Genomic DNA, 14,894 nt, shown 5'->3' with positions numbered 1-14,894 from the left:
ATGTCATGGCTTTATATAGTCAGCTAACAGAGCTGGAGCCAGGAACTGGGATGGTGGTAATAGCCTAAATCTGGAAAATAGGAACATATATTCTGACAGGGTGGAGTGTGGCGAATGTATCTCCCAGAAATTCTACTGAGGCCAATGCAAGGAAGAATTGATTTTTATTTATTGCCCTATGCACTGTGGTAATGGCATGGATAAAGATTACAAAAATCCCTAAAAGCTTCAGAAATTAGCTGATATCAACTACTTCTCACTCCTCGGTTTGATAATAGAGCTATATTAATCTGCAGCATACCACACACTCACCTACCATTCCCCAGTGCTTCTGCTTCTGCCCAGATGACAGAAAATTTCCCAAATACAGAAATATATTTGCCCACTACTTGCACTCTGTGGGTGAACATCTCCTCCACTTGTTCCAAAAAATTAATAGCCATCTAATTTTCTGGATGTTTGTGTAAAAAACAATGGCTACATTTGACTAAGAGATATTGCATTGCAAAGTCTTTTCATTATGCAGTTTTCACAACCTTGGACTTTGAAATGGAACCCATACTCTCCTGAGGACCCAAACACACTAGCAAAAGTGAAAGCTCTGTGACAAGTGTCAGAATCAGAACCCACTTAGGATTGCTACTGTCTATTTCTCATAACTGTGCAGCAGAAATCCTCAAAGGCAGTCAGTTCTGGTGAAGCCCAACAACAGAACTCTTAATCACAGAACATCTCTACTTGAAAGGGCCCCATTGGGATTGAGCCCAACTCCTGGCTTCACATAGGAGCGTCCAAAATCAGACTCTAGGTCTGAGGGCATTGTTCAAAATGGTCCTTGAACTCCGGCAGCTCAGGGCCATACCCAATGGCCTGGGGAGCCTGTTCCATGCCCACTACCCTCTGTAGACTATCACGAGGCCTCCCCTCAGCTTCCTCTGCTCTGGGTGGAGCAAACCGAGTGACCTTAGCTGCTCCTCATCCATCTTGCCCTCTAGACCCTTCACCATTTTCATATCCTTGCTTTGTATGCTCTTTAATAGTTTATGTCTTTATATTGCAGCACCCAAACCTCAACACAGTGCTAAGGTGAGGCACACCAGTGCAGAGCAGAGCAGGAAGGTAGGAGGAAATCAGTTTAGGCATCTGCAAAAGTAGGAGGTTTTATGGAGAATTTCAGGCTGCCTAAATGTCCCCCAAGACTCTTTTGGCTCTAATCTTAAATACTTCTCTCAGCCATGTAAGGTGTTGAGGCTAGGAAGGAAAGACACAACTTCTCTGACCATATCAGTCTGAAATGTAGGTGTCTTCACCATCACAGTATGCTTCTTTAAATTAAGAGAAATAAGAAGCATAGCCTTAAAACAGCATCAGCTTTGAGTCAAGGCAAGTTAAACAGCATATCCTTCACATTTCAGTAACCTCTTCCCAGCACTGTGGCCATCATTAACACAGGACAAGTAGGCAATGGGAATATATGAGTCAAGCAAAAGCAGAATTACAAAGATCCTAAGTCTGAAACTGAGAAAAAAAAACACACTCCAATCCTTCCTCCTCCATGTTTCTGAATGCAACAGGAAGAAAACTACTGTTGTTGAATCCTGTCAGGATCCTGACAGAAGACCTACAGCAAAGCCCCATGCCTGCTCCTTTTCCTGGATTTGATGTTTCCAGGGCTGTGAGTAAGATGAACAGCAGGCAAGTAGTGAAGAAGACAGATAAAAAAAAATTCAGCAAATAAAGATCCAAAAGCTGTCAATGAAACAGAAAAGAGCTTTAGCCGGACAATATATACGCTACTCTCATTTTCTTCCATGAAGGACTGTCACCATCACTGCCACTCCCATATAAAGAAAAAGACTGAAATTTGTGTTCTATAGCCCACACGCAGCTCTCCCACCAGGGAGATATCAGACACCGAAGAATTAACACTTAACTGGTTTACAAGAAAGGTCAATACCTTCCAGTCCTGCACAACAGCTCAGTCTGCCTTTCTGTGCTTCAGGCAAGAGGTGACACAGGGTCAGGTCAATAATCCTGACATTGACTGGAAAAGTTTTGAATCACCTCGAGTCTCACTGTATCCTATTTACCTAATCTGAATTCAGATTGTAAGCATCTAACACTATATGTGTTTTCATACTTGAGCTACTCAGGATGGGTTTCCTATCTAGTTCACGGAGAAACAAACAAAAAAAAAATCCATATCCAGATTGATTTTACATCTTTCTAAAGAGGATGAGTAAAATAAATGAACTGCATACAAGAAGTGCTTATTTTCCCCAGTGGCAATAAAGGCAACCTAGACAAACAGTAATGATTTAGATACTGATATTTCAACAGACATCTTTCTGGTCAAGGTGACATAAGAAAGCCAGCCAAAAGCAACAACTACAAACAGATGAATACTAAGAATGGGAAACTTTAACAAGTTCAGATGCAGAGGGCATAAATTGTTGAGTAGAAAGTCTGCCTAATGGGAACAGAAGGGCATCTAGATTCCTAAGTATCCCTTCCAGAATGATAAAACTGTATTACGAAACCAGGTTTAAGTAGGACCAAATTGAAGTTACCTGAGAGCAGACAACACCAACAAAAACAAAGGTGAATAAAAGCAAAGTTCCATGACCTTCTCTATGATTTTTTTTGTTATTGGATCTCCTTCCCCACCAAGTAGAAAGCATTTTCCTTCGATCTCTTTATCATACAAAGGAATATGCAAAAGTACTAATTCACCAACATGATAGGCAGAGATGCACATGAATTCACCCCTTATACAAAGAAGAAAAATTTCAAGTGCAGTAGTTTTCTGAATAGTAACAGTTTTAATAAAGATGTTGCCTCTTCCCAAGTATTTTGAACATATCTTATTTAAAAAATTGAAAAAAAAATTATGAGGTTGTGCTTGTTTTGTTCTTTTGTTTCTGTGTTTGCATGGCTGACAGTCTGCCTCTTACTTGTTAAAAAAAAAGGAGTTACAACTCTTGCTTTCCATGGGTATGCAAAAGGCCAAAGTTAATGAATGAAAGTTTTTGATATTCGTTTTGATGTATTCAGAGGAAAACTCTTATTTAGAGTTTATTGCAGATAAAAGGGATAATTACGTGCAGTCTGATCTCCTGCAAGACATAGATCCAAAAATATACTTAAAATACCACTATCTTATCTACATCTTATACAAAAGATGCAGTACTTTCACTGTCCTAGAAGGCCTTCAGTCTTTATTTATGGGACAAAACATTCCTGCACCAGAAATAGAGAGTTGTTCAGGTGCATAGTTACCATCTCCCAACATACTGAACATTAGAATGAATTCATTAATCTTAATTTCTAGTATTCTTAAATGATCACACTTTAAACTGAAACTCTTTCCTGTTTTTTGAGGTCCAGAGTGAGTCGCTACACTCAAATAATACATTAAAAAATTTAAATTTTCCCTGTAAAAGTAAACATGAAACTCTACAATGCAAAGTTATTCCCTAACCTAAAAAGAGCTCCAAATAAGAAACAAATTAGAAATTAAATAAAACATCATCGGTGTTTCACTTGTGCAACAAATTTTTAAAAAGAATTCTTAGGATCATAGTACATCACTTTTCATATGCCCTCCAGAAACTCTGGACACTGCTGCTACTTACCAGTGGCAGCTTAATGCTCTAGGAGAGAAGCCAAACACAAGGTGATGCTGAAACCTCAGAGGGAGAAGAACTATGCATTTGTCTACAACTAAACAGTAAGTATCTCAAGAAATTTTCCATAAAAGACCCCCACGTAGCTATAGCAACTACATTCACCATATTTTTTACTAGGAAACATTTTTTAAAGCTATCTAAAAAAGTTCATTTTTCAGCTATTGTTTATGTATTTAACTTTCAGGTCTCCCAAGCCAATCCTGATCTCCATTCAGCTTCCACCCTTCCTCATTTACTTGGCATGCATGGCATGCGAGTTGCTGGGGAGACTCTCAAATTCTGGGAAGGAATTTTCTCTCCAAAATTCAGTATGCTTACATCTAAGTGTCCTGGACTGTGCCTTTCAATTGTAGTGAAACAACAAGCCCACACAAAGACTTACATCTTTCAGGCAAATCTGACAAGCGAGGAGCATTACACTAAAGCAGTAACTGGTATAAATTCCAAAATGCTATGAAGGGTAAAGGAAAAGAAATAGCCTTCATTCAAGACAGCTAATTAGTTAGATTTGGAAAAACACTTGCTGAGTTAGAATTCTGCCATATTTTTACTTATGCTACGGAGTGCAGTAAAGTGACAAATCTTCAACACAACTTGGGATATAAAGATGGCTTTGGAAGGCCATTATACTTGGCTTGACTTACGTAAGCTTTGCCTTTCCACATCGTGATCTTCTTTATATGACTGGCATCATACAGTGCAACGGTCATGTTTGATATTTATCTGCTGAGAGGGATTATTATTTTCTATTGAAGTATCAATATATGGACCAGAAGAGAGTGCTGAGTTTCTTTTGTTCTTTGAAAAAAACCTCTGGTCAGAAGACTACTGTAGGTTTAACTCATCTCTGTTGCTCCCAGCTGTATGAACACCAGCTCTGACTCCCAAGTCACTTGGAGAGAAGTACTCCAGTACTTCATGTTTGCTATCCTTTTTGAACAGAGAGAATTTTATTTCCCTTTAAGGTGTGTGAAAAGCAGAAAAGTTCAAACGCATTGTACAGTTGTTCATTCCTGACACCGACTTTCTACTTCTGACATGTGTGGAAAAATGTTTGGCAGACAAAATTGCAAGGTACATCCACTCACACACTCCCAAGTTTCTTTGCCAACAATGGAGACCTTATTCCCTTTCCACACCACAATATTGATTTGGCATATTGATTCATTTATCCACTTGGAGCATAACTTCTAGCTTGCCTCTGACTTTGCTAATTATAAGGAGTCCACAATAAAACAAAACAAAACAAAACAAAATAAATGAACACATCAAATAAAAAAATCAGCCAACAATATAACACCTTTCATAGCTTACTCCTTCATGTAATAGCATTGTTTTGATATGTTTTCTCATTAAAGTTAGTCTACTGCTTTTATAAAGCATTCAGTTATAACCACAGTGATGCCACCAAATATCTACTAGACCAGTCCTACCCCATCTCTAAGTTTGTAAGCATCAAAATCAAAGACCAGTGTTAAAAGCTAGGATACAAGCCTCAGCATTAAGGTTTTTCATGGTCATCTTAAGCTAGAAAAAAGCTAGCTGCAACTGAATGCAACAGAAACACTAGTTCTTCTGTCAGAAGTTGCTATGATGTTATCACCAATGTTATTCAGCATTCCCCTGCATGAAAGCATTATGATACCTGGAAAATATTCATTAAGTTGTCATCTTCTTCCTAATAACATCCTGGAGGCAAAAAGATTTCTTTCCCAGTGCATACCACTGTACAAGTGTGTCAGTTTTATGATTCCAGCCTATGAATTATACCAGGAGGACTCAGTTTCTCTGGCAACAATTCAAGAGCAGGAAAGTCAGGACAATGAAATGACTTCAAAGGAGCATAAGTTATTGAAAATATCATGCAAGTGCAGACTAATTGTGCTCAACACATTTCAGTTTCATCAGATTCCAAGTAGCAGGAATCAGTTATTTTATTTGTAACAGCAAATCTTTGGTATCTCAGTCAAACTGTGTCCTGAGGTGCAGCTGCAACTCTATGTATCAGTGTAAATTAAAGGAAACACCAAAAATGATAGCAACAACAACAACAAAAAAAGCAAACCAACCTCAATGGAATTCCACATGTATGAAGTACAAATAAAGCTGCACCACTCCCAGTGCTGAGGCTTAGCCACCTTTCTTCAGAGGACAAGCTCCCGAATTGTACTACCAAAGCATTTAAGCCCATTCAACGGTTACTCTGAGATGGGTCTTCTACTTGATGAGAGACTACTCTTCAACTACAAGTTATAAATAGCACCATTGCCTTTGCGTAATGTGCATCACATGGCAAAGGGAATATTTATAGGGGAAAAGCAAAGATTTCAATTAGGATCAGGCTATGTTCTCTCTTCTCTCAACTTGGGAAAAGAATGAGAGGAAGGATGAGTGTCTTGCCTACCATGTGTAAGACCTACCTTGTTTCTGAGCTCTGTCTTGTGGCATAGGAATGCCTTTCTTGCAGTCTGGAGACTTGCAAGTAAACAGGCAGGGACAGGCAGGATGTGGGCAGAGCTCAGCATCGACAGTACCCTCCCAGGGACCAAAGTAGCCTCACCACCACCACAAAAGCAGAAAAAGAACAACAGTGAAGGGTTATCCTCACTGCAACGTTTCCCATGATTACTGCTTGGGAAACACCAGCCCTTGCCTCCCTCCTGGACCAGAACAGCACAGAAGCACTTCTTGTCCTCCCTTTTGCCTGAAGACAGATACACCAGTTGCAGTGTTGGACCCCATTTCCTCCTATTTACTGGGAAACACACCAATATTTGCAGATACCCATTTAATTCAGATTACTGAACAGCTGCGTTTTGGCGATTACTGAAAACATTCTAGAAGTTAAATATTTTCATGAGTTCAGTTGGTTCTACTAAACTCATCACATCAATAGAAGACAACTAAGGCAATTTTTCTTTTTTTTAAAATACCACACTCTGAATTATGTGATTCAGAAATGACTACATTACTTGCCAGCCCTGCTGATTTAGCAACACAACTCACAAAAAGATCGATGTTCAGACAATCCCACTGGTATTTCAGCATACCTCTTAGCAGATTAAAGTACTCCATAATTTATTTATCAGGATGACAGAATCTACCCCTAAATAAAGAAACCACAGTAGAAGCCTCAGTAAATTGGGATTCATTTTCCACTTAAGTCCATACGACACTACACATACTACTGAAACATTAAATCACAGAAAACTGTTGCTAGTGACAGGGCCCTTCCTAGACTTCATGGATTTATTCCCAGAAAGCATTAAACCTAAAGGCAAGATTGCATTAATTTTCCTACATATATTTTCCATTCTGTTCAGCCATGAGTTTAAACTATATTCCAAGAATCAGTTTTTACTCTCTGAGAAAGCATCAAGGTTATAGGCATCTCTCTAAATTCAGGGGATACAAGGAAAGACTCCAGGAAAAGTATACTTCTGTTCGTCAAGCATGGAGTTGTATATAAAACAATCTCTGAGTCCCCATCCATTCAGACTTCTGCAATCTTCCAAATCTGCTCATTTCCATCATGAGTTTTTCTCATGAGCGCATCAGGGATCTTAAAATCTATGGCACGCAAGCAGGTGCTGAAAAGGAGATGCATGCCATTATTTTTATACACAGTGACCAAAGGAAACAGCTTGTGTTTTCAAATGTATCTTAAAACTTTCACTTCAGTAGAACAATCTGAGAAAAAGTGTTTCTTCTTCACATGTTGGGTATTTCATTCATTTAATAAGAGATTCCCTATTTCTCTTAGGGAATAACAAGACAACTGCTTGAAAAATTTCCTCCTGTACCTAAAACCTGACAGCCGCTTTTGCAAATTTTAGCTTTTAATTCCATTCTTTTCAGTTGTCATGTGACATATCAGGACGATTTCATAACTTAGGGGCTTAAATTCATAGAATATTTTTGTTACTCGGTTTGACTTCCTTAAGAAGACAACAAGCTTTTCTTTTGAGATAAACCTTAGGACCTTAGGGTCAAAAGGGCTCGTCTCCAGTAAAACACAGGACTGAGTAACTCCTAGAATATAAGAACAGGTCTGCTTCAGTAAGCACCTGATCTCCTTATAAAAGGACAAAACAAGCCCAACTGTCATCCAGATACACAAAAACAAGACTGCTCTTGTCAGCAGGCAACATACTTTAGCAGTGGAAGCTCCAGAACCACAAGTAGGTGATATTTTACTCTTTCTAAATCCCAATAAGACGTTAGGAAATCAAAGAATCATACAATAATTAAGGTTGGAAAAGATCATCTGGCCCAACTATCAACTCATCACCACCACGTCCACTAAACCATGTTGGTCTGTGCCACATCTACACATTTCATGAAGACCTCCAGGGACGGTAGCTCCAATTCTTACTGGGTTGTAATACCCAATGTAAAACTTATCAGTTTCACTGCCACTTCATACTGCTGAGGGCTCTGGGTGCTGCATGTTGCACTGTCTGCTCCCAAGCAACGTAAGTTAGCAGGAGAAAGGTGAGTTAACTGATGAATAAACAACATAAGCAGGTAATGGGAAAAATAAAGGGAGGTAGGAAAAGAGCATTCAGAAATCCTCTTGTAACCTGCATAAGTCTTCTGAAGCATAACTGTGTATCCTCACCCCAGATCTTGTTTATGTGGCATTCCCTCTCAGTGCACCTTAGGGGATTTTGGCAGGGGAACAATCCAAAGTCAGGTTCTACCCTGAAGAATTACATATGATTTTCCCATCCAAATTTCTCTAAGTTTCTCTCTCCTGAGTGTTTTAAAGTCTTCAAATAAAATGCTCCCTCATATGATTTTCCAGATGTTGCCATGCCTCAAGTCTCCCATTAGCATATATCTCCCAGCAAGTCTCTGCTCTGAACTGAAATAGAAGCAGGTCCTGAAGAGATGAAAAAGGTTATGATCAGTCTCTTTACATGCTAGCTAGTCTGTAAAATGCCACTTTTTTCCACATGGGGAACTTGGACACTGAAGGATGTGTTTTTCCTAAGGTTACTGTGACATTACAGAGAACTAACTGTAGTTCAGCAGAGCAAATCTTGCAAAAGGAAAGCATCCTTCTGCCACATTGTCTGTGCTGGGACAGAAGAAAAAGATGTCCTATTTACCAGACATGATCCCTGTGCCTAATGAGTTTACAATCTGATAGGATTTCACAAATCCTGTGAGTACACAGCTATAGTGGATTCGAAGAGGATTAATAGCCTCCTCACCCTTCCCATTCTTATGGAAAGTATTTAAGGAGAGAAGTTTTCCTATACAGCTTCACACCACAGAACAGAGAATGGATTAGCAGTTATTATCTGATCAGGTTAGAATAAGTTAGCTAAACAAGAAGAGCTGGTAATGAAGCAGAAAAGCTGAATGCACAGTAGCATGAATTGCATCACCTAAGAATGGGTTAAGAGCACTCATAACACTGTAGTTTAATTAAGAGATTTCATAGATAAAGGCCAATATTTGCAGGTGATGTAGGACGGACAATGGAAAAAAAAATGGGATATGAAAAATAGTAAACATTATCCCATTTATAACAGGAATAAGCAAAAAGATCATTCAGTTAAGTGTCTGCTTCACACAGAAATGTCAGAACAGCCTAAAACTTCCTATATCACTGGCACATGACTGAGCACTTAGCTCACTGGCATCACAATCACAACATGCATCTCCAGGGATAAAATTGTCACATCACCCTGTTGCATCTTATCCAGACCCTCGTGCTGATAGTTATAAACTATACCAAACTCGTATGCAGTGTTAATTAATTGAGATGCTGCTCCTTCTCCATCAACAGCCATGGTTCCCCCAGCTTGTCTGTGGGGAATGCCCTCTGTCTGCCTGGCTTGAGCTGAAGTTCTCTAGATATTACAAGGATTAATCTGTCCAAATAAAGAGATTCACAGTGTCACTCTCTAAATCAGATTAAACCAGTTCTGTTCTTTATACTCCATGGAAAGAGGAATAACAGATTTCAAACAGGTCAGATGAATTGTGCTGTACAACTCTCTACTTTTCTTCACCAGTTCCAAAGGGATTCCAACTAAGCAGACATCTAAAACCAGGTGAAGTGACCCACTATGGCAGCTTGGGCTGAATGATCCTGTCTTCAGACATGGCGGCCCACAGCTTCATCATGAGAGGAGCAAAGGGGCAGGGCTCAGCAGTCCCTTCAGCTAGGGAAACAATCTCTTCCATCCTGAACACTCTGTCTGCAGGTTCTTTCTGTGGCTTCCTGTTGACACTGCTGAGGCCACACCTTAAATACTGTGCTCCATTTTGGGCCCCACACTACCAGAAAGACATTGAGGTCCTGAAGTGTGTACAGAAAAAGACAACAGAGCTGTGAAAGGTCTGGAGCACAGCTCCTGTAGGGAGTGCCTCATGGAACTGGGATTGTTTAGTCTGGAGAAGAGGAGGCTCATGAGATACTTCATCACTCCCTCTGAAAGGAGGTAGCGGTGAGGAGGTAGTTGGCCTCTTTTCCCAGGTAACAGTGATAGGATGAGGGATTGTGCCAGGGGATGTTCAGTTTGCATATTAGGAAAATTCCTTCTCAGGGGTGTGGTGAAGTCATCATCCCTGGGCATCTTCAAGAATAGGGTAGATGCAGCACTGAAGGACATGATTTAGTGGGCATGATTCCTCAGCTGGCTGAGATCCACCTTACGTATTATTACCTTCCATACTACTCTCTCAGAGAGAGACTGAAAACAAGAACACTGATGTGGAAATGTGACAAAACTGAAGAGTAAACAATTTTACATTGTTTATCATACAAGAGAAATCTGGTATAAAGTTACTCTATGCTTTATCTGTTTGTTTTGTCATGTGTTATTATCATCCAGAAACATCTTAAGTAAGGGAGTCTGTTCTATTGGATGGTGTCCTAGAAAGCAACGTTTCTCTGACTTCCTTGAGTTGCTGCATCTAAAATTAACAACTTCATTTTATTGCCCACTCTTAACTGCCACAGCTTTCTTAGGGTCACAGCCTGTATTCATTGAACAGCTGTTAGAGAAAGTGAAAAGGATGTTAGGAAAAGAAAACACAATAATAAAGACATCTACTGAAAAGAAAAAATATATATTCAAAGATGGAAATAAAAAAGTGAATTGAATAGAGAATACAGAAGTACTTAGAAATGCACAAATGAGTGAAAAGGAAAAAAGAAAAAGAACAGAAAATGCACTCAGTGATAAACCCAAGGGATGACAAAGAAAGAAGATAAAATAAGCCCGCATAGTAAACTGCTTTAATTTCAGGAATGAATCATAAAAGTACTTACCCGTGTAATTAAGAAAAGCCTCCAGAAACATAAAAACAACTCTTAGAAGTACACTGCAGGTGGTACCACAATTAAACAGCAAAGCAAGACAGGGGCAAATTGGTTTGAAATACATCAAGCACGAGGTGTCTTATGAAAAGTCGAGACTCAGACAAAAATTGTCAACTTATCTGCTGATCAGTTTTATATCTATATTAAAACACTGTACTTTACAAATAGAATAATTTCTTTTTTTACTTTTTGCTGATAGACTGTGAAGTCAACGCCCATAGCTGAACTGGACATTTGTTCAGGCTGAGAGCATCCTGAGCTGTGATACTGCAGAGCTTATAGAAGAGGTAGGTTTGGGCCTTACCAACACCAGCATGGGACCAGATGATCTTCAGGGTTGTGCCCCAGTGTCTCTTATCAGAGACTGAATGAATTTGAGCAAATGGGCTCAAAACTGAAACTCAAGAGGTTCCATCTGAACAGGATACCCTTGTGGGTGGTTCTACTTGAGAAGTGGGCTGGATCAGACCATGTTCAGAGGTCCTTTGAAATCTCAACCACTCTGTCAGCCCATGATTTTCCAGTCAGTTATTGACAACCATTTTGCCTTTGACTATCCTGTCTAGATTTACTCAATAAGGTTTGTTGAAGATCTTCCATCTGTGTATAATCACTAAAAGGGATAAAGGGTTACAGGGCCATTAGAAAGCATGATCTGAAATGGGCACCAACTGTTGTTTCATTTGTAAAAATGGTAGCAACAATCAAAGCAGACTACATACATTATCAATAGCCTTTACCTACCAGTAAAATTGGAATTACTGACATCGTGTTGTGCAAGTGGCAATTAGTTTTATTTTAAATGTGGAGCCAATAGTAATTCCCCTGCTTCCCCTCACGTCTAAACTTTCCAACTCAAAGAAAGAAATTGTGATTGATATAGAGAATAACTTCTTCTTATGAAAATCAATGTAAAACTGCTTACTTTTGAAAGAAATACCAGGCTGCTGCCAACAAGCACATAATTCAACATGTTTAAGCAAACATCTCTGCAAAAATTGCACTTGGGTAATAAGCAGTCAAATTACAATCAAGAGCTGGCTAAGCTCAGATCAAAGAACATGACTCCAAAAATATTTAAAGCTGTCAATAATTTAAACTTTCCCTCTAATGTCATATGAAATATTGTAGTTTTGACATCTCTTATTAAAATTACTTAAGAATCATTATTCAGGACACAACAATAACCAAATCGAGTTGCTTAAACAAAACTCAAGGGATTCTTCTATTTTGCAAAAATCAAAGATTAATTTCTAAGGAACTGAATCAATGTGAAGTAAATAGATTCCTATAAGCTGCAAAAGGATAGCTTGCATCTACTGCATAGTAGATAAGCTCTGTGACAGCAGTACTCCCTAAGCAAAGGAAATCTAGATGACTGCATAATCAGGACTGACAGCACTCACAATACGTGACCCATAATTCAATTTCATTCATTTCTAATGAACTGTCAATGCTAACAAAGCTTGGAGAAGTTTTGTGATATGTAATCAGATCAGCTCTGGGTTCTGCCCTTTTTGGCCACTCTGCAGCCACATCCGACCCTGTTGTGGGATCTGTGGCTCTTCAGGGGATGCTCAGGATGGTCTGAATCATTATTTCTGTAGCACAAGCATTCCCAAGCAGGTGTCAGCACTCACAGGCACCTGAACTCTCTTCATTGCTAACTTTCCTATCTATCAGGGAAGAAACTGGAAGTTACTAAAAAATATTCATACCGCATCACAGCAAGCAGCCTTTAAAATTCAAAATATGTCCACAAGTCTGAGGGTCTGAGATTCCTGTTCATCACTGGGTGCTAAAATACAAGTTGTTTGCCATGAAAAACTCAATATCATAAATAAAATGAGTGGCAACCCAGCCCAAATTTCATATCCCAAGAGTAAACTCTGTTTTTAAAGTTGTTTCTGGCAGAACGATGAAACAAAAGCCACATCACTACTTTTATCGCCTAGCGAAATTAGTAAGGTGTAACACCTGTTGTATATCAATAATGTTTATTATAGAGGTGGGTTGTTTCTTTTTTTCACTACTCCAGATTAAATTCCTGATCTAGATGCCAAGTCTCTAGCATACTGTATACTCACCATCTACCCACCTACTGCCAATTCTGAAATAGTTTTCCCAAGGCAATAGTAATGAATCCACACCTTTTTTTTCTTGCTAGGTGAGACATCAGCTTTTAATCTTCACAGACCTGTTAGTGATGTTGGAAAATAAGTATTATCAGCCCCCTCCACCCCCATGCCCTGACTAGAAATAGAGACAAAGGGAGAACAGCAAATTTTTCTTCAACCAGAACTATCAGTCCTGTTTTACAAACCCTAATTAAATGCTACAATATTTAAGCATGCTTAGTGGAGTCAGACATCAGGAGCAGACTCAGGAAAAAAGTTCAGTGCATGTTCTTCCCGAAAGCCACCAGAACTCCTTTGTTGGGGTTGTCGGCCTAAGGATTACATTTGTGGCTCACAAATCCCATGTCAGCAAGTGTGAAGGAGAGCATGTAAAGGAAGAGTCCTAATATGGAAAAAAAAAGATTGTTCTCAGTATTGCATTACTGTCTCTGAAGACCATGTCATCTTTGTCCACACTGCTCAGTTACTAGCATACAAACACACTATAAGGGTCATGGAAGTGGGCTGGAGGTTCAGTAAGGTACCTTCATCCACTTTTCTCATGTCATAGAATGGCTTGGGTTGGAGGGGACCTGGAAATTTTCTAGTTACAGCCCCCCACCATGGACAGGGTTGGCAACCATCACATCAGTCTGAGCAGGGCCCTATCCAGCTTGGCACTGAATACCTCCAGAGATGGAGCACTCACAACTTCTCTGAGCAACCTTTTCCAGTGCCTCACCACCCTCTGAGCGCAGAATTTCTTCCTAACATCAAACCTGAATATCTCCTCTTTTAATTTAAAACCATTCTTCCTTGTCCTATCACTATCAGACCAACTAAAAGGTGAGATATTTTAAACTCACAATATACTTTTTAGCCAAGAAGACAAGTCTGAGTATGGCTTGAGCAGTAAACTTTAAGAAGTGTCAATCTCCCAAAAGCACAATGGGAGACTTTTGCATAAGTCTTTCTTCCAGTAAGATACCAGCCCCCTGCTTGGCTCCACTAACTGAGCTGGGGCAGCATCATCCCAGATGGCCACTGCCTGTGACAGTTTCACAAGCCTGATGCCAATGAAGGTTGTCAGAACTTTTAGCAGCCCCAGGAACAAGCCATTATGAAAACACAAAGTACAGTCAAGTAGAAGGAAGAGCAAATTGATAGATAGAGGGAGAGAGTTTGATTGGACTATAAACAGATCATTTCTAATGTCTTTATTTTGGTGTTCTTTTATTGTTCTACCTACATTTGCTTCAACTATTTTAAAATATTCCCAATTACTCAGCTACAGTGATTTACAGATCGAAGAATTATTAATTTTTATACATGCTGTTCTCTCCTTTTCTTGTTCCATAAACACAAGCTTTGATGACCCAAAACATCTTTTTAACAACTAGCATTGCCTAATTCAAAGTGTTGATAAGTAAGAACTCAATATTGATGTCCCGAGACTCCTTTAGCCAAAGAAAGAGCTGCAGGAATGGCTCTTCTCTGTAGAACTTGAAAAGGAAGAAATGTACTGGCACATCCTTCTCACTTGGGAAAATGAAAAGGGAAAGGCTGAGAAGGGCATCTCAGTATTGTGGGAGACAATACAAATTTACAGCTTACCTACAAAAGCTTGGGGAATTTGACACTGCCCAAACAGCTGAAATAGCCCCATATCACCTGTACTTTTCAGGTACACTGGTACAGAGGAGACATGGATCTAATGGAGGTTTTTTTCTTAAGGTTTGCTTTTCA

Source organism: Cyrtonyx montezumae, unplaced genomic scaffold (genome assembly GCF_038088225.1).
Source record: "Cyrtonyx montezumae isolate F1298 unplaced genomic scaffold, pur_monq_1.0 scaffold_8, whole genome shotgun sequence".
Classification (NCBI taxonomy): domain Eukaryota; kingdom Metazoa; phylum Chordata; class Aves; order Galliformes; family Odontophoridae; genus Cyrtonyx; species Cyrtonyx montezumae.
Note: the sequence above shows the minus strand (reverse complement) of the source record.